Raw genomic sequence first — 25,608 nt, forward strand, 5'->3', positions numbered from 1 at the left:
AATGTTCGTCACTAGAGAGACCACAGAGAAGGAAGACGCACACACAAACACACACGTGCACTGCGTCGATGGAGTCCAGAACAAAAGGTGCTCACACAAGCATTGTGCAAGGCTGACTTTCGTATACAACACTAATAGGATTATAGTAAAGGTGTTCTCACACACACACACACACAGTCAGCAGCAGTGCTCTCAATAAGTGAACTACACACAGGGCTATGATATTCTCTCTAATATACACTAATGGGTTATGTAAAATGTTATTATAATAGGAGTCAAACTCAAATTGAATCCTGAGATTTTGTGATTATTTTTCTAAATATTTTATATCATTTCCCCGGTCATATAACATTTAATCTAATCTCACAATGTCAGTTTAGGACAGTGTCATCTCAGGACACGGTGATGTAACCAACAACAGTGCATTAACTTCATTTCGCCATTTGTGAATGTGATTGTGAAGTCCTGCACCATGTGTTTCACCAGCAGCTGCACGAGGGTGCACGAGCCAGTGCCGAGCTGGTCCGGCAACAGAGCTGAACTTTCACAGATGCACGATGGCGCTCAAAGCAGCTCAGCACAACCATGGAACCCTGAACCTTGATTTTTTTTTTGTGAGCTGGTTTGCGCTTCAAGGGTCGAAAGTCCTGCTTCTCTCCCAGAACCTGGCAGGCCCAATACTTTCCTTTTTCTTTTTTTTAAGAGTTTACAAAAAAGGAGTGCTAACACGCTGCATGCTGACAATATGGAAGCAAAGGAAATGGGGAAAATGGACTTTCTGAAAAGGTTTTCATGATGCAATATATTTCTTCATCCAGTAGCCGTGACTGCAACAATGCACAACACATGACTGAGATATATTATGTGTCTTCAGCTTCATGTGAAAAAAATTTGAAGCAGAGGCTATTCTGTGTTTATTTCGAACCTTATGGATGTTAGCACTTTTTTAGTGTATTTATAGTCTGGCAGGTTGTTGCATAGTAAATACAGAATATATATGTCTCTTCAGCTCATTTGACATATGACCGATCTAAAAGTGTAACGCTGACACGCTGAAACACAGTCAACCAAATGAGTGACCTATACGCACGTCCAGCGAGGGCTCTGGTCACAGTGGTCTGCATGTTAGCCGAGCAACACAAGTTAAGACTGAAACTCAAACAGTCTGAAATTAGCACAAATGTAAGACTTTCTCTGAAACCTATGGGGAGGAGGCCCGATCTACCCACAGTGGGGAAACCTTATCCATAAAGCACTGTGTCGCAAGGCAAAGTTGCTAAAGAAGCCAGCTAGATTTCCCCATTTTAGTATTGTGTCGATGATATTCTAGTAAAGACAAACTCAAAAAGAGGACGAGATAGCATCTGGAAATGTGATCTGATTAAAAATGTTTCCAATATACACTGCAGAACATGCAGATACGTCCAATGGAAACAGGGTTTGAATAAACACAATAAGGTCAGTAATCTATAGCAAGTATCAGCTAACATAGGGTATTAATAACAAGTAAGAGTCGTTTTACAAAAATACTGACGGTATCCAAACAATATACCGACACACACACACACACACAGATACACACACACTCTGTTACTCAGTAAATCTGGATAAATTATACATTTTCTACCTCAGTGACTGCAGCCTTAGAAACTGATGAAAAAATACTGTAATTCATGGAAACTCAAAATTATAACTGAGCCTCGCACAACATTTATCAACACTGAATTTGTGCTTTTGACTGTGTGCATTTGTAATAGTGAAACAGAAACTGTAAAATGTGTCAAAATCTTCACCAGTATTTACAAATTTACATCATACATGTACTTTTTATTTTCTGTATATTATTTTGTAGATGCTTTTTTTGAAATATGTTTTGGTCCAAGTTTTGTGTGGCCTAGTGTAGCGATCTGCTGTAAATTAGATTTGCAGGTAGTTTTTTTCTTTTCTTATGCTCACCCTTACCTACCAAGCTCAGGAATGCCTGCAGGGAAAAGCTACGTGAGAGAGTGTGTGTGTGTGTGTGTGTTGGTGTGGTTATACTAGTTCTCCAGCACAAGTTGTGTAAACATTACCACATATTATCACTGATCACATATCATACAATTCTCTGTTGCAAATGCATATATTGGGCTTTTTAATGGAGATGCCTCTTGGGCTGTGTATTTTTTGTCCAAGCTACTCTTTACTCATTTTGGTAGCGATGTTTTACTCATTGGTGGGGAAGCTATTAAAATGAAGAATACGTTTTTGGTCCTTTCATCCACCAGAAGGTCAGTTGTCGCCGACTGGACCAAAAAAACATTGATCTCTCTACTACGTAAAAGATCAATGATACATCAAGAAGGTGAAAACACATTTTAAATGAAGGTGAGATGGATGTTTTTTTCGGCTAAATAATCAATCAGTCAATTCAATCAGTACAATTCATGGTGAGTACTTTCACATTTGCAATTATAATGTTCCTATTGAGCTCAAACTGGTTTTGCTGTACAAAGCTCGGTGTAATAAAGGCAAAGCCCAGTTGGTTTGTAATGAGTTTCCATTACCCTACCTACCAAACGTTTGTTGCTATGCAATGTGTCCCTACCTGCCATACAAGCTATTTGACTTTTCACCACCACCGCGAGTCTTACAATCATCGGTATGTGCTGGTGCAGTTTTGGCTGCCTGGTAGGTTTCATGTGCAAAACAGTGGTGTCACTACAGAGTCATCTCGCGGCACGGAGCGGAGAGATAACATGCCCACCCATGGGCTTCATCCATGATAATCATGTGGCCTTTTGGCCCAGATAATGCACACGTTGGTTGGTACATGCGGTCTGTTTGAATGTGGCCGAATGATTCTCTCTGATGGTAACAATCTATGGCCCATAAGCCCAAGAGTGTAACCTAAGCTCATCAGCTGCTTCTGGTAACATTACTATAAAAACCATGCCACATGGCCCGAGAGTATTTTCAGCAGTTACAATCATAAATGTGTTAATTCTAAGTCATTTGTTCTGTCGTGTGTAGCCCGAGAGGAGCAAGAAGCTTTGCACTTTATTTTAGTTTTTAGATTTTTTTTCTTTGTGCAATACAGGGTTACAGGCTGAGGTAATGTAATGTCATAGCTTTAATGACTAACTCCTGTGAGTGTGTTTCTCTGTTTGTGCGTGTGTTAGCCTATAGTGACCTGCACAGGGTGTTGCCCTGCCTTCCTCTGTAAATGCATGTTGGGATATGCTGGGCTGACCCTGGAGGAGTCAGGAGGAAGTATGAAAACATATTCATGAATGCATGAATTTTGAGACACTTGGCACACTACTATGGTAAAAGGCCAAGAAAGTCGTTGCCTCTAAATACATCCATATCGGTTGACTTGTTTACTGGATTTCTAAGTGAAAGAGGACATTATTGTTGGTTTACATTGCAGCTGCCACAAGGTCTTTTATTGGAAGATTTCACTAAAGTGAAAAACACTGTGCCACAACTGACAGCTATTACATTGCCATACTAACCGCCGAAACATCTTGTGGAGGCACATGGTGTGCATGTGTGTTTAAAATGTAACACAGTGGTTATTAACTGGATCTGGTGCTAACAGGACAATCACACTGACTTTGTCTTTACCACTTTTAAAAGTCAAATGCACTGTGAAAACAAGCTTGGCTACTTAACTAAAACAGAAAATGTGTTTGTTGTTGAACAGGTTGCGCTTTGGTTTCCCTTTGCCATGTGGTCCAACAGCCGTTAATCAACCACAGTCCAAGCAGATGTAAAAAAAATAAAAAAGTTGCCGGGTTGGTAAAGTCGTATGCCAAATCAACAATGGTTCCCAGTTTATTGAAGTTTTTTTTTTTTTTAATCTGTCTTTGTCAGGGTCAATTTTAGGGCAAAACAATGTAGAAAGTATCAGAGCAAAACATCTTTTCATTTTCATGATAATGGGAAAAAAAGTAAATTCCAAAAAATAATTTCTTTCAAAAGACAAAATGCTTTTTTTGTTCCTGCAGCTGCATTTCAAAAAACGAATGGCTTGCTCGAGAGAGAGAGAGAAAGAGAGACAGAGAGAGACAGAGAGAGAGAGAGAGACAGAGAGAGGGAAAAAAAGGAAGAAAAAAGTTTTCGATTCTGTGGAAATACTTTAAGGTTACCACAATCTTTATTTTGCGATAAACCCGCAACAAAAATACTATTGTGTGCCCATTTCACAGTAACATACCGATGTACCTTGAGTCAGTCTGTGCGTGATCTTAACATTTTGGCTGCCGTGACTGCTGTTTACTGGCACGAGGCTTAATAAGTCTTCCTGAAGCCAAGATAAAAGCAACGGGTTCACAGCACGTATTCTTTGTAAAAAATTGTTTTAAAAGTTACTCTTTCTACTCGGTTACTACTTACTTAACATTGTCCTCAACTCTCTTTAGATACTTTTCCCCCCCTTTTCACTAAGGCAGTGATCTCACCATGACTTGTAGAAAACCATATGGGTAGCAGGGGTGAACTGAGGACACACATGCACCTTGGCAAACATACAACCTCGCTATTAGAATCCAGGATACATTTTTCACATCAGTTGAATGCCTGGGCCTGCGTGTGTGTTTAAAGACAGAGCATACAAATGAGCCTTAAATGCTCATAGCCTGTAGATGTAATGCAAAGAGGGAATGTTTATTGAGCATTAAAAGACACATTAAAGTAATTAATTTCAGTTTTAATCCAGTTTTCTTTTTTTGCCTTGCAAGAAATCGACTATCTCCTGTACTTCTTGTGAAGCAACTTCCAGCACAACTTTCAGCACAAACAGATGAGTTTGCGTGAAAAGCTTTAAAAAACTAAGTCTGTGAATATAAAGACGCATGAATCAAGAGTCTGTTTGTAATTTTAGCAAAGGTAATGGAAACACATGGTCACACCCACAACTGGACTGTGTTTGCACTGTATGTAGTATATGTATGTATCAAAAAACAACAGGAAATAGCTTTTAAAAAAGTAATAGTATAATATATTATATTTAAATATTTAACCATAATGAAACTGTACATGACTCTAATTCTGTAGCCAAACTGTATGTGTGAAGACTAACTCTGGAGGAAGTGTTTATAGTTTGATGAGGGCTTGTACTTTTTACATATATTTTGAATATAGCTCAATCAGTTGATCCAAAAACAATGTTGCATTTACCATTGAGATATTCGGGCACTTTAAGGATATTAACTGTCCTTTCATAAGACTTTATTAAATTTTATAACCAAACCAGAGCTTCCTAACAACAGCGTGGTGCGTTCGCAAATTTCATTATGCATTCCTGTGATACTTGCAGGGAGGGGGAGATTCCAAAACAAAAGCTGAAAACTGAAAAAACACAGCTTTATAGTTTTTTGTCAGTTTTCCACACGACGTGCGCTCTGGAAGTCGTTGGGTTCAGAGTGAACGAGTTTCTCCAACCAGTCCTTCTCAATTTTTAACTGCTAATTTACTATAAGGGGAAGGAAGTCTTTTTTTTTTAAAACCCTTGTTCTATGAATTGTCAAATTCAGCTACTTGTTTCAGCCGATATGAGAGTCTTCTTCTACCATTATGAATACATAATAAATCAGTGACTGGTTAAATAAAAAACCTTCAGGTTTATCCAAAAATGTTTTTATCCTGGCATAACAGTTCCCTCGTCCATAAACAAGATATATTTCCTCTTATATAAACACATTATTTCCCATCTTTGCCTTTCTGCTCAAAGAAAATCACCATAGCTCATTGTAACAGCATTTATGTTGCATAATACAGCTAAGGGGTAAATTTTCTCCTTAATTACAAAGGCAGCTTTTACAGATTCTGAATAGGTTTTGCAATTGTGTGTGTGGGTTTTTCTTGTGTTTTTTGTAGAATAAAAAAAATAATATGATGTGAAGAGAAGCATGTTATGTGTGAAAAAGGTGCTTTGTGAGTAGAAGGATCCCAGCCAGTTTAGCCAGGAGGCAGCTAGCCGGCCAACAATTTCTAGTTTTGAAAAAAAAATTCTGTATATGCTAGCAAACCACCAAGGTAGAGTTAGCGAACACTAACATCATGATATTTTACTATGATCAAGAAAATGAATATGTGTAACATGTTTAGCATTAACATTATCTGCGACCTCTCTGAAGACGTCCAGGTCTTTTTAAGTTTGCCATGGTAACTGGGGACTCACATGCAGTATTAAAACAGCAGTGGCTGTAAAACAGCAGTCTTTGCAATAAACATCAGGTGAGAAACTTTATGTGCTCCTCTTAAATGAAAACCAAAAGCATAGAGGCTATACAAGACTTAGCATAAACTTTAAGTCGTGCACCTGAAAACATCAGGTTGGAACAACGGCAGAGATTACTCCTTGCTCCGTGATGCAATATTCTTCTAACGTGTATTATACAAGAGCAAGAAGAAGAGAAAGGGCAGAAAAGAAGAAAAAACAAAACAGTGTGGGACAAAAAGGCCAAGCAGTTAACAAGCACTGTGACATTCTGGATGCAATCCACAAAGTAGCTCGTTATATCGATGGATCTCTACTGCATTCCCAAAATGGCTGCCAAATATGTTCAACTGGGTTAGACAAAGTACCAGGATGAACTCCAGTGCATAGTCTTTTGTCATATGGCAAAATCACCTTCTAAGGACTAACAATATTATCTTACTTCCTATGTCATGGTTAAGCAAGAATTTTTCGTACATGTTGTTATTATAATGACAGTGGATGCTAATTAATTCCCTGCCACATATACTTTATTAACTTTAAAGTCTCTGTTGTAGTAAAATAAAAATTGTATTTTACTGTATATGTGGCAAACTAAACAGCACTGCATGATTCTGTAGACTGGGTGAATTCTCTACCCATGATCATTAGTACATGTCCTCTCCACTACATTGTGAAATAAACCACTACCGCCTAAAAAAAATCTTGAGGAAATCCTGGTAGCAGCCTGGTGAAGATGGCAACCAGAAATGTGGCAGTGCGGAGGCTTCAGAGAGAGGCATCTCTGTCTTGTGTATTTGGACGTTTGCTTTTACTGCGCTTAAAAAAAAATATTTGGAATCCTGACCTACCATCTGTGTGCATGTACAGTACAAGATTATTGCTTTTTTTTTTTCTTCTCCAATACCCTCTTTCAAGAGAAGCAGATATACATACATCAGTGCAGCATGGAACCCTTACACGTAAACCCAATGAAATCAGGTGTAGCAACAGTGAGAATATGGGTACACTATGTCAATTCGCTCATCAATAATAAATAGCTGAATGTGAAGACAGTGTGGCAGGCTACAGAGGACGAGTGAAAGATGGTGAAGCCAAAAGAGAAATTGGGATTGATTGTTGGGTGTGGATTAACTACACACCTCTCCGCCTGCCTTCATCTGAGTGGGACTCCAGTTTATCTGCTAGGTCTCCTTCATATAATAATGAGTTTCCTTGGTCTGCAGACATGCTCTTAAATATTCATTAGTCATGGGTGGGTTTTAGCCGTGACACAGAAAGCGGGAAATGGCGCTGGCTCAAACACTGTGAATATTAATGTACATGTGGAATATATACATATAAATACTCATTAGAGTCTTAACTGAGACGAAACCGGGCACCTGATACTCTGGACTGATATACATTCCCCCCCTCCCCGCCCCACCCCCCTACCCCCCCTCAAGGCACATAATGGCTGGTGCTCTTCCAGCAGCATACTGTACACCTCTGTGCTGATAAAAAAAAAAAAGAAAAGCAAGAGTTTTTGACATCAAGCTGTGGTGAGAGCTCACTCACACACAAGGCAAGTACCCTTCAATTCATCAAACAATAAAACAAAATGTCCCAAAATGCATGTTGTGTCGAGTTTCTTTGAGCATGGAGGGGATCCGTGCCAGTGCACACTTTGTGACAATATAATTTTTTTACCTGACTCTCACCACGTGCCCGCCTGTCAATCAACGCCTCACAATTCACAGGACAGATTCGGGAAATAATGTGCAGGAGTCTGCAAGCTCACAGGAGCAATGTGGCACTGGGAGCTGCACACTCATCCCCGTGTTCTCCATTCAAAAAACAACATATGATCCAGTGCAGCCCATCAATTACATAACCGAGCCTATAGCCTCGCAGCCCGTGTACATTGAGGACATGTATTGTGAATGGAGGCGAGGGGGAGGAAGTGATCGCAAACAAAAAGTGAGAGTGCATGAACGCACGATCGTGTGGTGAAATGAAAAAAAACCTAAACACACACAACACAGACAACACCACACAACAACACACAGGTGGAAGTCCACAGACCGTGGTGCGCGCTGGATGGAAGAGCCGGACGCAGCGCTGCGCTCTCACGCCGCCTCCCCGGTGCCGAACCCGGGACCCGGCGCTCCTGTGTGGGTCCGTGGTCACACCAGAACCACAACCTCTGGCTGGCTCTGACTCACTTGTCGACGCAAAGCTTGTTTGTAACTGCACACAACTTGTGGGGTTACACATGCGAGAGCCCTGTGCCGATGAATCCGAACCCAGAGTGTGTTGGAGCTGTGGCACAAACTATCAGTGGCGCCTGTAATAGACACAAGAACATGCTGCACTCTCTTTATCTGACAGAGCCAAGCGCTTTGGGACAACATCTGTTTGCCCCACACACACACACACACACACACACACAGACACACACATGCACGCTCTGTCTCTGCCCCCTTTCTCACTCACACACACAGACACACGCACGGATAGATGTAGCCCCCCAAAAAGAAGACGACTGACATGTTGCTCCGGATAAACTCCCCGTGGCCCTTTAAGTGAATTTTGAGGAGTCACTGCTCCATTTCTTTTTTTTTATAACATCGACAATGTGCAGCATTTGGTCACATTTGAACTTTAGTATCTGGACCTCCACGTTGCCAGCCTGGCGAGCAACGGAGGAAAAAAAGAAGGCATCACGGGTGGCCCATGAATATTTTGCAACCGAAATGTCTCAAAAGACGCGCAGGAAGCGTCTAATGCAACTTTAATCACAACACAACATGGCCTCGTATATCTAGGCCAGCCTCCGCCAAAACATCCTTACGTCAAAAAACATTTTCTCACAATTGAAGCTATAAATAAAAAAATTTAAAAAGCGGATTTGCGACATTTAAAGTGACCATTTTCTTTTTTTTTTTTGTTCTTTTTTTTTGGGAGAAGGGGGTGGGGGGGCGGTGGAGAGAGGGAGAGAGAGAGAGAGAGAGAGAGAGAGAGAGAGAGAGAGAAAGAAACATGGCACCAAAAAAAAAATCCAGAGCCATGGGTCCCGCTGGATCTGGATGTGATTTATCTTCCGAAAACTGAACCTGCAGTATTGTTTTACCCTCAGACACAATAGACCAGCCTGCCTCCCGCCTGCCGGACACATCTCGCTGTAACCCCATCTCATAAATACCACACAGTATTGATATTAATTCATAAGGAGAGAGAGAGAGAGAGGGAGAGAGGGGGGAGAAAAACAGGCTAGACATCTGTCTGAGGAGCCCTGTATACGCGCGGTGCTGAGCCGCTGCTATAATGATTCAGACATGTCGACATCAGTTCGATCAAGTTCCACAAACCGACACGTAGTGGTTCCAGGGGACGACTGTGGCTGGACGTGGTTGATAGCGAGAAGGAAACGCGTTTCCTCTGACTCAGAGAACTGACCTAAAAGCCCAAAATGCGCACGTCGGCTGGCCACAGTGGTTCCGGGCTCAGTGTGTGAAATGAGATCGGAGCTAAAGCCTGTTCGAGCATCGGTGGCTTGCGGGAATCGGACCTGTGAACACACTGGGACCCGGTAGCATTGTTCTCAAGTGCCCCCCGGTCCGGCTCGCTGCCGAGAGTCGCCCGTAAAGAGGCTAAAGGTAAAAAGGGGCATGATGGGAATAATGGCAAATGGAGGGGGAAACTTGCGTCATGCCAGGGCAGCGCGTTTTTTTTTGTATTTTTTTTTTGTAAAGACGAATGTTTAACGGAGAACTATAAGAAACCAGGGGCAGCTTCAAAACTCACAAACACTCACATTAAATCTCCCCGGGATCCACCGGAGAGAGGATAGGAAGTTTCCGACGGTGGAGCTGTGCCCGGAGCTTGATCAGTGCCCGGGTGAAGCCACACACACAACAACTGTACATGGAAGTCAAAGAGGCATTTCATGCAATTCCACCCCGAAGTCCGCACGCACGTTTCCCACGTCTTTAAAATAAGAGAATGCCCCCCCACCGCCGCAGCAGCAGCTCGGAGCCGGCGGAGACCCATCCCCTCGGCCCGCGTACTTTTTCCAAAATTTCTTACCTGCACTTCGAAGCACGTTGACAAAAAGTGGCGACAGCGTTTCCACGGCTCCGCTCGCGTCTTTTTCTTTTTTTGATCGTCCCCCTCCGACGAAGAAGAGCTGTTGCGCTTTATTATTTTTGGATATGATCGGGATGATTTGAAATGTGTTCCTTTTACTTTGTTTCATTTCTCACTTCCATCTTCTTTTTTCATCTCATCAATAAACACACACGCTGCAGCCTACCTTCACAGAGCAGCTCGGTTCAAGTGTGCCCTCCCATTTTTTAACTATACATCGAGTACTTTGAGGGGTGGCGATGGTGGTGGTGGTGGTGGACTGGCGGGGGGGGGGGGGGCTGGGTTAGGGGATGAGACGGTGGTGGTGGTGGGTGAGGGAGGGAGGGAGGGAGGAGGGGGGGGCACGCGGGCACGCCTTTCCACTTAAAGCTGCTATTGGAAGAAGCGGTGCACTGTCTTGGGTTGGATCAGAGAGCCGTCAACATTTGTCGCGCCCCCCAATCGCAGCAGCAGCAGCAAGGACTGGTGGAGGGGGGGGGGAGAGAGAGAGAGAGAGAGAGAGAGAGAGAGAGAGAGAGAGGGAGAGAGCTGCTCCATTATGGCTCTCATGGAAGTGGTGGGAGTTGTAGTAATAGTAGTTGTAGTAGTAGTGTTCTCCTCCTACTCGCGCTGTTTAAGATTTTTTTTTGTGTTGCTCTGGGAGGTCTGAAAGAAATGATGGAGGTCCGGGGGGGGGGGGGTGGAGAGGGGGGCGATCAAAGGCGGATACAAGGAAGCGGTGCACTCCACTCCACGTGCACGTCACTCCACGTGCACGTCCCCCCCCCATTTGATTTTAGCTCGTGGGTTTGATTCCCTCTCTCAGTTTATCCCAAAATGTGAATGAACTCGCGGATCTCTCCCCCGGTCTGGGATCAGGAGGGACGAGAGGGAGGGAGGGAGGGGTGTGTGTGGTGGTGGTGGTGGTGGGAGGAGGGGGGAGGAGGGGGGGTGTCAGTTATGTGTCCATCACGCTTCCTGAACTTGTCATTGGCCGCCGCCCCTGTCTGTCCGGCGAGCCGGCGGCTCCGCGGCCTCTGATTGGCTGCCGCCGCCGTCGCCCCGCCCCCCCGGCGCACAACAAGCTAGATTGTCCCGCCGTGTCTTCCACTTTCTACGCATTTCTATTTTCTCATTTATTTATTTTTTAACGTCCCGAGCTGACCTCGGGTTTGCGAGGGGGGGGGGGGGGGGGATCGGTGTGGGTTCAGCCGGCCAATCAGAGGAGGAGGAGCGATCGCTTCTCTCTCTCTCTCTCTCTCTCTCTCTCTCTTGTTGTTGTTGATTTTTTTTTTACAGTGATTATCCACGAGCCTTGAGACGCGCTGTGAGGAGAATAGAGTGACGGGTCATGTGAGATCCCCCCCCCCCAAAAAAAAAAACTGCCCCCCCTCTTCCACACACACACACCACCGCCTTAATGCCCCCCCCACTCCCCCCCCTCTCTGTCTAGACAGTGACAGGTGTGTGTGTGCGCGCGTGCTCGTCCCGGGGTTCGGATCTGGATAATGACGCGCACGCGCACGGTCGGTGTCTCACTGAAATATTCATGTGTGTGTGTGCGCTTGTCCGGGGCCCGTGCGCGCGGCCGCGTGCGTCTTGACAAAGGGGTCAACCGAGGTCACGCTCGAGCGGCGGCCTCACTCGCCCGCTGCACGGCGGCGGCGCGGAAACCTGCGCGTGCGCGAGGAGCCGCGGCCCCTGAACTTTGCTGTTCCACGCGCAACGCAGCTGTACGTGGGGTGGGGGGGGACAGAGGTGTAGCTTCACCGCCATCTCTCTCTCTCTCTCTGTCTCTCTCTCCCTCTCTCTCTCCCTCTCTCCCTCTCCCTCTCTCTCCCCCCCCCTCTCTCTCTCTCTCTCTCTCTCTCTTTCCCTCCGCACGGATGTTGTTGTGTAGAGCAGCCGGGGCCGCGCCGGGCCGTGCGCGCCCCCTGCCGGCCTGCGCTGTGTGTGAACGCGCCGGGTTCAGCGGAGGACACCCTTCCGTCACTGCTTTGACCTACATTAACCAGGAACAGCGGAGGGACACCAGCACCGGCGCTAATGCGGCGCTCTGCGTCCCCCACGATGAGGCGCGTATTAAAGAGCGGGTTTTAATATCCACGCAGAGTGATCCACGTGTCACCGTGGGATCACAATGCGCGCGTCCCGCAGATCCGCGTGGCGCACGCCCTCCCGGAACACTTTGTTTCAGACACTTCCTCTGATTCCCTCGGCTCAGCCGGAGAGAGAGCGAGAGAGAGAGAGAGAGAGGGAGAGAGAGAGAGAGACTGCACAGAGGACAAGCTGCACCGAGGCCTGAGCATGTTCAACTGGACTGACCTGCCTTCACTGCTCGCTACTGCAGCAACAGTGAGAAAACATCCGATTCAATAAATATGCTGATTTATTTATTTTTGCTAAACAGATACAACAGCACAGCATAGTAACTGAGCAGAATAATTATATTTACTTACTCGTGTTAGTAAATGTACAAAATGTAAAAACTAAAAGTGCAGTTCCATTACAAATGATAAATGCTATTATGAGCTATAATTCACTGTAACATAAAATGCAATAAAATCTTTTTAAAAATATACAATGAAATATAAAACATCAAGAATAAGCATAAATATATATATATATAAATATATATATATATATAGCTCCTCAGGGACTTTTTTGTGTGCAAATACAAATAATACAATATTATTTGCAGTGATTCTAAATTTGTCCTCAGTTAACGAGAAAATAAGGTCTCAGCAGCACATCAGTTACTGCAAGTGTGGATCACACCTGAATGCTGGCTCCGAACCCAGGCTGTGCAGAGAGAATAGAAAAAAACACGCTGTCGGTTTTCACAGCTTTTGAATTTGAAATCCCTGCATGTTCTTGCACATCAAAACTTTGCTAAAGTACAAAGTGTCAGCTGAAAATAAAACCTAATAAAAACAAAATGATCAAAAAGCTCCTCACATGTTGCTGGATGTATTCAACATAACAAAAAAATCAACCGGCAGTTGTTAATTTTCAGTTCTTGAAAGAATACATTTTAAAACATGCCACTTGAATATACTAAACAAGCATGTTGATTGTAAAATGTGACCACTGAGGGAGACTGAGGTAAATACATGAGTAGAACTCTTATCTGGTCTCTATTCATTACTGATGAATTCCCCATTAAGGAATACAAAAGTAAGAATTCAGAAAATGAATGGAGGCAAAAAACTCAAATTTTTAATTTAATTTGAACGAACTTCACCTTCAATCCGTGACATTACAATCAATTAAGAAAGATATTTTCTTTTTAAATTTTTTGCGATTAGAATTTCACATGAAAACTGAATCGTAGCCACAAATAAAATGTTCTGTGCTGTAGGAACACGCTGTAATTTCCCATTGGCAGGTCAAGCCTCCACTCTTCCGGCTTTATATGGAACCAACAGAGGGCAGTATAAAGACTTCTCTTTATGGACTCTTATTTATTTATTTGTATTTTCATCCATTCCACTTCTCCTTCCCTTATTCAAAACGAATGTATGCTTGGGAATAACCCTCATTTGCAAATGTGATGGTAGTATTTCCCAGGAACACGCAGCAACATGAGAGGAAAAGTGTCAAAACCGGTTCCTTTTGCAGGTCTATCAATACACATGAAAGTGTGTTACTCAGGCAAACTGCGCTGTAAGTTTACAAACTAGTGTTCAGGGCTGAAATGAGACAAAGCCAGTTATTACCTCAAAGTGCCCTCAACTTGAAAATAAATCATCACAGCTTCTGTATTAGCTGCAGAGTTATTGTACGAGTCTACTCAGGTCCCGTCCTTGTGTCTCTTGTTCTGCTTTAATATATTCCACTAAGTGAATGGCCCACGGGCTATTCATTCATACAGACGGTCCAGACAACTCATTATAGGTTGGATGGCAAGTGACAATGTGCCAAGTGTTTTAGGGGCAATTGGAATTAGTTTTCATTCAATTTGCGGTGCAATTAAAATGTTCTTTATGTTAAAAAATAAGAATACTTTGTTTTAAGACCACATTGCAGGAACCTGTTAATGTGTGCAAAGGAGCACCACGCTATTCTCAGAATTGCTCTATTTATTTATCCACCCCCCCAAGTTACTTGTGTCCTCAAGGTTATTTACTCTGTTTGTGAGCTTTTGAGAGTTGCACTCCAGTCGGTCTGGGTCCGGGTGGATTTCCTGGTAGCTACATATATTAGCAAGCGTGGAATATTAAGACAATGTTTAAATTAATGAATTATACATCTAATTATATAGATCCATATAATGTACTTTTGATGTTAAATAATAAAACACAATTTGACAGATATTGATAATATGACGAGTGATGGGGATGGAATAAAAAAACTAAAAAATCTATGATATGATGTATTTTTTTTGGGGTTGTGCTCCAAACAAGCATTTTCCTTTACATGTGGACAACATCAATTATAGTATCCTTTTAGTATCATATACTTTATATAAGTGGGACATTTTGCCATTATCCTAAAAAATTAATCCAGCCCATACAATGTGGACATTGCACTTAATCATAGTGCAGTTTTGATGATGTAATCATGACTTGTTCAGGCCTAATAACCCATTAGATCACTGGAACTTGCATTAGAATACCTGAATGTCTTCTTATTTTCAAATCCCTGTTTTGTTTGCTGCATGTTTGTTGTCCTGTCAGTTCTGCAAATAAAAGTAACACACCAGACCACACAGTTAAAAGTGCCACCACCGTCCAATGTATAGTATCTAAATGTACACATCTATAAGTGCCGGACATCTTTACTATGACTTCATATGTACTGAACATAACATTGTCTTTCAGGAAAAGACCAGTAAAGACATCAGTATCCTGTGGCTCTTAAGCGCACTCTACCTAAGTACTTTACCATAAGCCGGTAAGCAAGGCCACACCAATCTTCACCACTCTCAACATCACCACACAATGTCATTATCCTGTGCTATCTCGAGGACAAATCAGCAGGGTTATGCTTTATTCTCTTTACTGTAGGAAGCTTTTTGCAAGACCCATATAGAGCCAAGGGCCGTCTGCGAATTCCAGGGTAGCATCCATGCGTGAATAAAGTGAGACACGCCTTGATACTCAGCTGGAGTCTGTCACTTAATTGGTATGACTAGTCGAAACGGTTCACATGGTCTTGTATGTAGGGTTGCAAAATTTCGGGAATATTCAAAGTTGGAAACTTTCCATGGAAATTAACGGGAATATACGGGAATTAACGGGAATAAACGGGAATATACGTGAATTAACGTGAATAAACGGGAATAAACTGGAAATGTTGTGGGTAATTTATACTAACTATATTTACCTTTTCATATACAGTCATAAATATAAACATTTTGTTTTGTCATAGGCTGATTTGAGCCCTGAGGAAACTTTGGGCACTTGACTATATGCTTCTGCATCGTTGCGTCATTCTTAACATAGGTCTTTGCACAGTATTTGCAAACGTACACAGCCTTTCCTTCTACATTGGATGGGGTGAAATGTCTCCACACATGAGATAGTGCACGTGGCATTGTTCTGTAGAATAAGATGAGAAAAAAGTTTGTAAAAAAACACTAATGAAATGCCAGAGATATAAATAGTTAGCCAAACAATTGGAATCGTCTGTAAACATATTTTACAATTGATGGATAAATGAATGGAAATAGGCTAGATGAACAGATGAACAATCCTCAATCAACATGCTAATATATTTTCCCAGTAATATCATCGAAACTTACCTGACTAGTCCTGCACACTACAGCAGGCCTCAATTGTGCTGTAGTGTGCAGGATGCTGGGAATTGTCTGTGCATGTGATGAATGGGAAGAATGCACAGTTCCATACATCTTTAAAATAGAGTTTTGAATGATGTTTGTATTGCTCAGCGTTTAATTTGCGTATTTATTTATTTTTCAAAATTCCCCAAATTCCCGAGCTAAATTTCCCATGGAAAGTTTCCGGAAACTTTCCACCTCTTTGCAACCCTACTTGTATGCAATTACATAGTTTATTCGCGATTGTCGCTGTCGCTCATAAATGCTTTTTCGCTTTTTCAAACCCTCTGTTATTTTATGAACAACGTGTACCAGAGCCTATCTCAAGGAACGACACATGTTGTGGTGGCCTGGGCTCAGGCCAGCTGCCACCACAGTACCATCTTTCTACTCCCTCATACTTCACATATTTCCACTCCGTAAAAGCAGCGACAAGCAGAGGCAACGTGTTTGTCTCCTTCCTTGTATCGTTTCATGTAGTTGAGAGATAAAATGAATGGGCATTAGAGTTAAAAAAACAAATTTAAAGTGCTAACAAGCGACACCGGAGCTTGCTTCATTTTGTAATGCACAGCAAGTTTGCAATGCTACAGAGCTACTCGCCTCTCATCTTCAAAACTGGCTGCGAGAGAGTTGACAAGTACAGACAACAACACTGCTTTGTTAGCGACTCTTCTCTCCCTCTCGTTTTGGTTGTGTGGTCTTTGGTCTTAATTTGTCAATTATTGGGCCTAAAATAACTTGTTATTTTCTTGTGCGGCCGTGCGTCTGTGACAACATTAGTATTACATGTTTCACCGAAAAACCCGAAAGAAATGATCACAGACGAGCCAGACGTGACAGAGGAGTAGGACTCTTCACGCACTGACAAATGTTTTCTTTTCCTTTTGTGCCAGGACTCCTCTCTCTGTTTCTACCTGGATGTTGTTGCGCTGTTGCCGAAACTGTAAAACCTGCAGGTATTTTATTCAGATCGCGTTGTGTATGAATTTGAGGTGAGACAAATAGCAGTAGCTCCTGCTCCTCACAGAATGGCACCAACTGCTGCAAAGTTAGATGTAAAAATCTATTTAAAAAATAACAACGTATAAAATTAGTAACTTGTTCAGCAGGTTTGACTCTACATTAACATGTAAATCAATGGTGAATCTCCTTACAGAACAGGTAGAGCAGGGCATCAGGTGCTCCGTATGACAAGATTAAATATTTCATAGAACAGGAGTGATAGAGCGCAGGGCCTCCATTTTCTAAAATAAACAATCCTTGGCGAGAGTTTCAAGTCAAAGAACAGTAACTCATAAATAAAACAAATTGCAGATGCATGTATGTATGGTTGAATAAATGTTGTTTTAAAATATACATCTTAATGACATAAACATATTTGTACATGGTGTAAATGTTGTCCATTAAGTGCAGAGGCATGTGAACCTGCACTGATCTCAAACTGGTAAAATGACAGCAATCATAAGAGTTCAGTCCAAAGCAGCCTTGTGCTTGTCCCTTTTAGAAAGACAGTGGAGGAGCCATAAATGAGTTATCACAATGCTGTCTTTTTGGGAACACGGTCCAAACGGTATAAATGATTAATAGGCTTCTTCACTTGTCTTTCAGCTCACAGGGGCCCGTGTCTGTGTCAGCCTTGTAGCTGAGACAAAAAAAAATATATAAAACATGCCACTGGTCTCCACAGATTCCTCCCCAACTCGCTGACTTGTGATTCATACTTCTCGCTTCTGTGTGCCACAAAACACTGTGTTAGAGTAACGAATAGATGGTGGTGATTTTCTCCTTTCTCTCCCCTGATTATAATTAAGATTTTATCCGAGTGTATTTTGAAAAATAGCATAAAAGTTTTTTATGCCATATTAAATTGCCAATATTTACTGGAAACGAATGACCTCATGATTGGTGCCTCTTCGTGCTCGTTACCTCCACCAAGGAAGTTATTTTTCACCCCTGTCCATTTGTATGTCAGCAGGATTACACAAAAACTACAAGACAAACTTCCATGAAACTTGGTGGAAGGATGTTTTCTGGGTCAGGAAAGAACCTGTTAAAATGTGGTGCAGATTCAGGAATTTTTTTAACTTTGGGAGAAAGGGCGTTGTTCGACTTTTTCACCGATTTCCCAGAGAATGCTTCTTGGATCCTGATGGGGGGAAAAAACACCGGGACATTTAGGAAACTGATATCTGAGGGTGTGGAATTTGGTGCAGCCTGATTGAATTTGAGGGGACTGTTGGGCTTTGGCGGTGAAATGCCTTTTACTGCGTGCCATTCTGTTTGTTTTGTTGGTTCGTTTGTCAGCAGGAGTAAACAAAAACTACTGAATGGTTTTCAACAAAACTTGGTAAAAGGATGGGACGTGGGCCAAGAAATAATTCACAAAAAGTTTGGATTTGGTCCAGAAGATAACGCTTTTTTGACATTTTCCCCATTTTCCCAGGGAATATTTTTTGGATCTTGATTAAAAAAATTTGGCATGCTGAGAAGACCGGTTTCTCTGAGTGAGTGATTTGGTGCTGATCCAGATCTAGTGAATTGATATGTGGTTTCATAAGGGGACTGTTTGGCCTTGACGGAAGTACGCACTCCATTGAGTGTCATGGTTATGGTAGTAAAAGGTACATCAAATTAATATTAATGTTAGCAAGTTGTTATGGGTTTAGAAACATCCAAACTAGATGCTGTTACAGTATCGGCAGCAGATTTATTTATATTTTTTGTAAGAGACACTTATTGAGACACCACCTTTAGCTCTCACATTAATATGGAATGGCCCGGGGGAGGTTCTGCAGTAGAGGCTCCTCCACAGGCCATGGGAAGCTCATCAACTCAACATGGCTGTCCTTCAGGAAAGAGCAAATTCCTCAAAACTAAATTTTGCTTCTCCGTGGGAGACACACTGACTTTCATACTTCAGTGACGGCTCTGTCAGAAGCTCGGCCAAGTCCTTGAACGACCGTTCAGGTGGCAGTCAGAGCAGTGGCAGGTGGAAGTGGTCATGAGAAGAAATGTCAAAGCAATTTTAAAGTTTTGACTCTGACATCCTGTATTTCCTGCTTGTAACTGCCGAGGTCTATGAGCACGCACTCCACACCATCACAAAACCTGATTGTTTTATAAGGCATGCAGGAAACGTTTTAATGCCCCATGTTAGAATTACTCGATGGCCTCATTCATAGAGTACAATGGTGACCCCTAGTGGATGATATCTCTTACACATGTTAAGAGCGACGGTGTCAGTAATGCTCAGGTCCTGGAGGTATAATATTATTTTTTTTAAATTTACGACACAGACTTTATTATTAGACTCACCCCCCCTCAATAATTCATGCCCCAATCCACATCAGTCATTTTAAGAGTTGCATTTCTTAAAGTGGCACCTCTTGCCTGCAGCTGTGTTACAGAGGCATGTCTGATATAACAGCAGGTGGTGAACAAGCAAACAGACAGTTAAAACAGACAATATTGAAAGGTGTTCTCTGTAGTGTTTGTCTTGTTTAACGTGCTTTGTTTTTTGTTTTTTGATTTTCTTTCAGTCGTTCAGTCAATTTCTAATGACTTCCAGACAGCCGCCCAGGCAGCACCCATCTGTCATCAGCAGGAAGTTGTATACACCCCTGAAAACATCCTGAACGTTGAAAAGATAATGACTAATAAAGCAGATTTATATATTTTTAGGGGTTTATACAAAGACTGTGGTGCAAATAGGCTGTTTTTACAGCATCTGCAAAAGCACCGGCATTACTAGTGATTACTTATTCAAGTGTTCTGCTATATCATGATCGTGTGACAGTGAGGAACATGTGCAGAACCAGGAGAGTGAAACTGAATTCAGCCATCATTAATTTTTATTATTTGTTATGTTATGTTATTTTTCTTCTGTTACATGTCAAAGTGCTGAGTATTCCTCTTTGATATTCAAATTTACCATAATGTGATGTCACCATCCCACTCTATGAAATGTTTGTCCATACGTGTAGCATTGTGTTGTCAAAATGAGCAGCAGTAAAACTTTTTGATTAAAAATATAAAGTGATAGATTTGCAAGGTATAAAATTCAGGACAATTCCTTGGGTTGCATAATTTTGCCAGGAGATGGCGTTCAACTCCAGGTAATGAAACACAATAAACACTTAAGACTGCACAATGTTAATCAACAACTTAAAGTCCTTTGACTCTCATAATGAGTATCAATGAATAATTTATTTAATAACTTCAAACAATATACATGTATTGTTTTTATAATTTTGTGGAAAATTCACTTGACACAAAACAAGTTCAGATATATGAAGGATGAGAACATGGGTTCATTATGTCCAAGCTTGTTTAGTTTTCAAGCAAGCACTACAAGATTGACATAAACATAAAACTATTTTAACCATTTCAAGACTTAGATTACGTAATTTCACAAATCCATGCTATTATATATTTCTATATATATGCACATATACATACACACATATATATACATATGCATATATACATGTGTATATATCTATACATATATATGTGTGTGTGTGTTTATAAAATTTAAAAATATATATATATATATTTATACATATAAACACACATACATCTCTTATACTATTGAGGTCTGATTTAAACATTTTAAGAGATTGAAACATCTATGATACAATGCAATGCAGTAAAACAATGTGACTAAAGTCCCAAATAACCATAATCAAATGTTAGGATATGCAACTCATAAACCAAGTGGGGGCAGTGAGTTTTTATCTTTGGCTGAGGAGATGAGCAAGGCACGCTGCCACACGGCGTGTAGTTGGCCAGGTTAACACTGTTAGGCCGCTGATGGCAGCCCTGGAGGAGGTGGCTGCCTTCCAGTCAACACTCTGGGAGTAAAAGGCCCCTGTACCTGGTGTGTCCCCAGGAACTAATCTAAATTTATTTATACAATAGGCTACTTGCTGTATATAAAATAGTAATTTTGGACTGGTTTTTAAAGCCAGTCTGCTTAAAATAACTTCTAGAGCCCAAATTATATGGATTTTTGGGTTTGATGCTGATACCAATTTTACTGAATAAAAATATTACGATACGGTCACAGAAAATATGTAAAATATAAACAAAAATCCTCAACTATTCTGAATTTTGTATTCTGGAAAAAAATGGTTTTCATAATAGCAAACTCAAACGCCAAACCCAACTTGTCTGAGCACGGCTCGCATATTCAGCAAACCAAAAAATCAGGCTCAGGCTCTAATAATTTCACATCACAAAGGCGTAGTGCATTTTACCACTCACAGCTATTTAACCTTTGTGGATATAATTAATGTTTTCCGGCTGCCCACACCAACTTAAATGCATTCATTTTACCCACAGGGTAACATAATCCCAGCCCGACCTCTACTGCCACATGAAGTGTATTTGTCCAATTAACAAGCATTAAAAGTAAAAGCTGTAGAGCTGGAAAAAAAAAGGATCTAAACTCCTACCACCAGCTCGGTTTCTCAGGCTGATGCAAAATAAGAGGAGGGTGAATGTGAGCCGAATCATTACATGCTGCAGTGGACAACTGAATGCATTAGCAGCCCTGGAATTCCCTTGCTGCTTATTAATAAGCAAGCTGTGGGTTGGTGGGAACAATCAGCAAGGATAGGTTACTGCAAGCAAGTGAGGGAGGCTGCTGTTGGTCCGGAGAACCACCTTGTTCCCGAAGTCTTCTGCTCTATCAGTGCACCAAGTGCCATCTCACTCGGCTGTCAGCTCGGGAGGCAGCGTGCACTGACAAGTGAGCTGGATAATTATACAGTGTAGTGCAGTGGGTTAAAATGAGCAGTCTGTTTACACAGCTGGCTGCAAACAGCGAATACATATATAATTGTTTTGTCTGCTTTCCTGTTTGCATTTGACATTTTGCATGTGAGCAGCAAACAACTTGAAAGTTAAATGGTCCTTTGGAGTGATTCTCAGCCTTGTTTTCATGCCGTTCACAGTCATGGCGGTTCACTCCTCCGGTGTTCTCTAGACAGCAGCCTGGTTTGCTTTCAACATCCACTCATGTATCAAGGACTACAGGGAGGGTTTGAGTTACGTCTTGTCTCCGCCTGGTGGTATCGCACTGCGGCCTGACTTCAGAACGGCACTTTGATCACACAACTTTATCTGCACAAGAAAGTACCCCTCCCTTATCTATCCTGTGTCCTGTATTTATCCTGTAAGGGTTTTTATTCTTTTAAGGTTTGACTATCAATGCAATGTAGCTAAAGGACAGCCCTCCCTCCATCCGTCTATTATCTATACCGCTTATCCTTGTGATGGTTACAGGGGTAACTGGAGCCAATCCCAGCTGGCACATGGCAAGAAGCAGGGTACTATCTGGATAGGGCCCTTGCAGGGGTGATATACAGAGACCATCACCCAGTCACTCTCACATTGTTTAAAGAATTTGCATTTTAATCCCAACAACACTCAACAGCCCTTTTATCTTTTATTGTGTTATTGTTTGGTGGATGTTTGCCAGTGCACGTCTGTCTCTTGTTTTTCGACCACATTGCCTTCTGGACACATACAGTTCTATAGCATTGTATTAACATCAAGGACAACTTAGAGTAAGCAATGGACCTGCAAGTCATTGGACCGTGGGAGGAAGCTGGACTGGGATTCAAACAAATTACTTTCTTGCTGTGAGGCAACAGTGTTAACCTCTGTTCCATTGGATGGAGTATTTCTCATGGTATATTCAAATAGCTCTATCTGCCACTCATGTCCACCTGGCTGCAGAAACAGTACGAGCCATGACGATGAAGGGTTTGTTCTTTAGAATGAGTTTGTCAGCCTCAAAATCAAAAGGTTGTCAGTGAAGTGGCTTTTCATGAACCTAACAGAGGAATAATTGGGAGCACACACATGTCAGTGTCCCTTTGTGACAAGTCTGTAAAGCGATGTAATAGCTCTCTCTTTCTTTCATGGCAGCCAAAGGAAGCCATTAAAAAGAATTGGATTATTCACAACTGACTAATCACTAATGTGCGAGGCATGCTGGGACACGTAGGCAGTGTGAGGCAGGCCCTCGAAGTTCGAGAACAATCATTCCTCTGTCGTCGTGGACGGCCAAAAGGCAGTTACTGAACCCTCCGTCGAGCACAAAGACCAACGGCACAGTCTGTCCCCTGTTCTACATAATTAGCAGAAATGTTTTCCATTAACCATCAACTTTAAAAGGCACTAACAGTTCATTCTGTCAATTTCTACGAGGACCCATACTTAGACAACCCTTTCTGCCACAGTTAGTGAAGTTTAGGGTTGTCTCAAATTTGTCCTCTTTGTTGCATCAGACATGATTTAATATTGATTGAATTAGATTTGTAATATTTGAATCAAAATGTTATACTACGATACGAAAACAGATAACCAAATATTTAGAGCTTGAATTAGAAAAGAAAATATGTAACATTTTAACATAAATGCTTGACTATTCTGCATTATGTATTCTGGAAAAAAAAAAAATCATTCCAGCAAACTCAAACACCAAATCCAACTTGTCTGAGCATGGCTCGCATTTTCAGCCAACCCAAAAAATTCAGGCTCAGGCTCTACTTATTTCACATCAAAAATACGTAGTGCATTTTACCACTCACAGCTATTTAACCTTTGTGGATATAATTAAGGTTTTCCGGCTGCCCACACCAACTTAAATGCATTCATTTTACCCACAGGGTAACATAATCCCAGCCCGACCTCTACTGCCACATGAAGTGTATTTGTCCAATTAACAAGCGTTAACAGTAAAAGCTGAGGAGCTGGAAAAAAAGATCTAAACTCCTACCACCAAAACATCTAAACTCCTACCACCCTCTCTCAAATACTATGAGCACCCATACTGAGACAACACTTTAAATATAATTTTTTATATTTAATTCAAAATGTGATGGTGTTTGCTGATGTTGCAGTTACATTTGATCACCACACCCAGTCAGTCCCTACGATCAAGACTAAGCAGGTTTTCCGGCGTTAAACCCTTAATTAAAATTCCCTAACGCCTGCTCCGTCGCAGGTACAGACCATGCAGAGGCAATCTGGTGACACATTTTTTCCTTCACAATCCCTCAGAAAACAAACGCAACATCAGCTAAATAAGTGAACATCTGCCTTGGGACACAACAAAATTCCCACGAAGAAACAAAAACCAACCCACAGCAGCCTGTTTCCTGCTGGGGATCACACATGGTACGTCGCACTCATCACCTGCACTAACGATAGCTTACTTCAGGGACACTTCGGTGACATGCATGCAGCAAAAAGTGAGAGCTATAGCCCAGCAGCACAAAATCCTCCTCACAATGATGCTGTCCCTTATCAACACCAAGAAAAAGTGACACTTCCTGGAGTGAATGTGCAGACACCTGTGGGCGTCTCTTGTCCTCGACAACTTAGAAAGAGTCTCTCGGGTTTCATGGCAGCTGAATATTTTCGAACCACTGAAATAGTTTCTGCAAGAAAAGGCAAAAAGAACCAGCTGGAATTTATTATCTAAGATATAAAACTGAAAACAACTCACATTGGGAAGAACATCTTTTGGAATTCTTGATTCAAATGTTCCCCCAGTATGGAAAAATGATCGCAGCAATTAAATAAAGTACCTAATACAGAGTAATTTGAATGTGGCAGCTCAAGTGAGAACTGTGCCACTAGCCTCTGCTCAAGCTAAATCTGGCCATTTCTCAGTCAGCAGCCCCATGATCTGGATGTTCTGCTCGGGTTTAGCCTGTTTAGATGACCAGCTCTTGTCCTTGGCCTACTTTTTAGTCAGAGGCACGCCACAGAACCCAAAAGACTGGAGTCTTTAAAGCAGAGCGGCACATGAGGATGGAGAGCACATATTTATCGGTGAGTGCTTTTCAACACTTAAGACCGCATTAATCTGAGGGAGGTTTGTGAATGTAGATCAGTGGGAGCGCCTTGGTGTTCAAGCTTGTCCGCAGGAGAGAGGTTTTTCTCTCTTCTTCTAGAGTGATATATTTATTTTTAACAGCATGTGTGAGTGTGTGTGTGTGTGTGGGGAGAGGGTGTTGTGTGAAAGGTTTTTGTGCTTAATGATATAGACTTTTTTTTCTCTCTCAGTTACATCATCAATATCATGCTGGTTTTCTTCTTTTAAACTCGTTGCTGTGATCATTTAAAGTTCTGTTTGTGATGTAAAACAAGACCTCAGAACTTTGAGAATGTGAGAATAGTCAAGTTTTAGCAAAGGAAATGTGAGTGCAAGATCTGCCTGCTCCCTCATGAGCTAATTTATATAATCTTATATACAGGTCAGCCATATTAGGATCATCCTCTGAGAGAAAATGTGTGTATATAATATATATGGTCCGACTCACGCATTCCTTATAAATGTATGAAAACTCTCATACTTACCATTTACCCTATATAGACAGCAGTTATAGTCATTACATTACCTCCCACACTATACTGGCACACAGATAATTACTGATGCATTAAACATAATCTGCAAAAAATGATCTTGAATTGAAATTTGAAATACATGTTT

General features: G+C 41.8%; 2 protein-coding genes across 3 annotated transcripts in view; one reads left to right on the forward strand and one right to left on the reverse strand.

Moving 5' to 3' along the window:
- zbtb20 (zinc finger and BTB domain containing 20) overlaps positions 1-10,559 on the reverse strand; it is a 30,752-nt gene extending 20,193 nt beyond the window's left edge. Inside the window, exon 1 of one of the 2 annotated variants that reach the window (XM_061085767.1) lies at positions 10,274-10,559. The gene's annotated coding sequence lies outside the window, so the exon portion shown is untranslated. Of the gene's footprint in view, positions 1-8,269; positions 8,523-10,273 lie in introns of those variants that run through there. The other variant, XM_061085769.1, reaches the window with a different exon arrangement.
- A 1,786-nt stretch (positions 10,560-12,345) lies between these two features.
- Positions 12,346-25,608, forward strand: part of LOC133019552 (disks large homolog 4-like) — an 84,524-nt gene continuing 71,261 nt past the window's right edge. The window contains exons 1-3 of the mRNA XM_061086076.1: positions 12,346-12,667; positions 15,136-15,208; positions 16,991-17,053. The gene's annotated coding sequence lies outside the window, so the exon portion shown is untranslated. The remainder of the gene's footprint in view (positions 12,668-15,135; positions 15,209-16,990; positions 17,054-25,608) is intronic.

Source organism: Limanda limanda, chromosome 14 (genome assembly GCF_963576545.1).
Source record: "Limanda limanda chromosome 14, fLimLim1.1, whole genome shotgun sequence".
Taxonomy (NCBI): Eukaryota; Metazoa; Chordata; class Actinopteri; order Pleuronectiformes; family Pleuronectidae; genus Limanda; species Limanda limanda.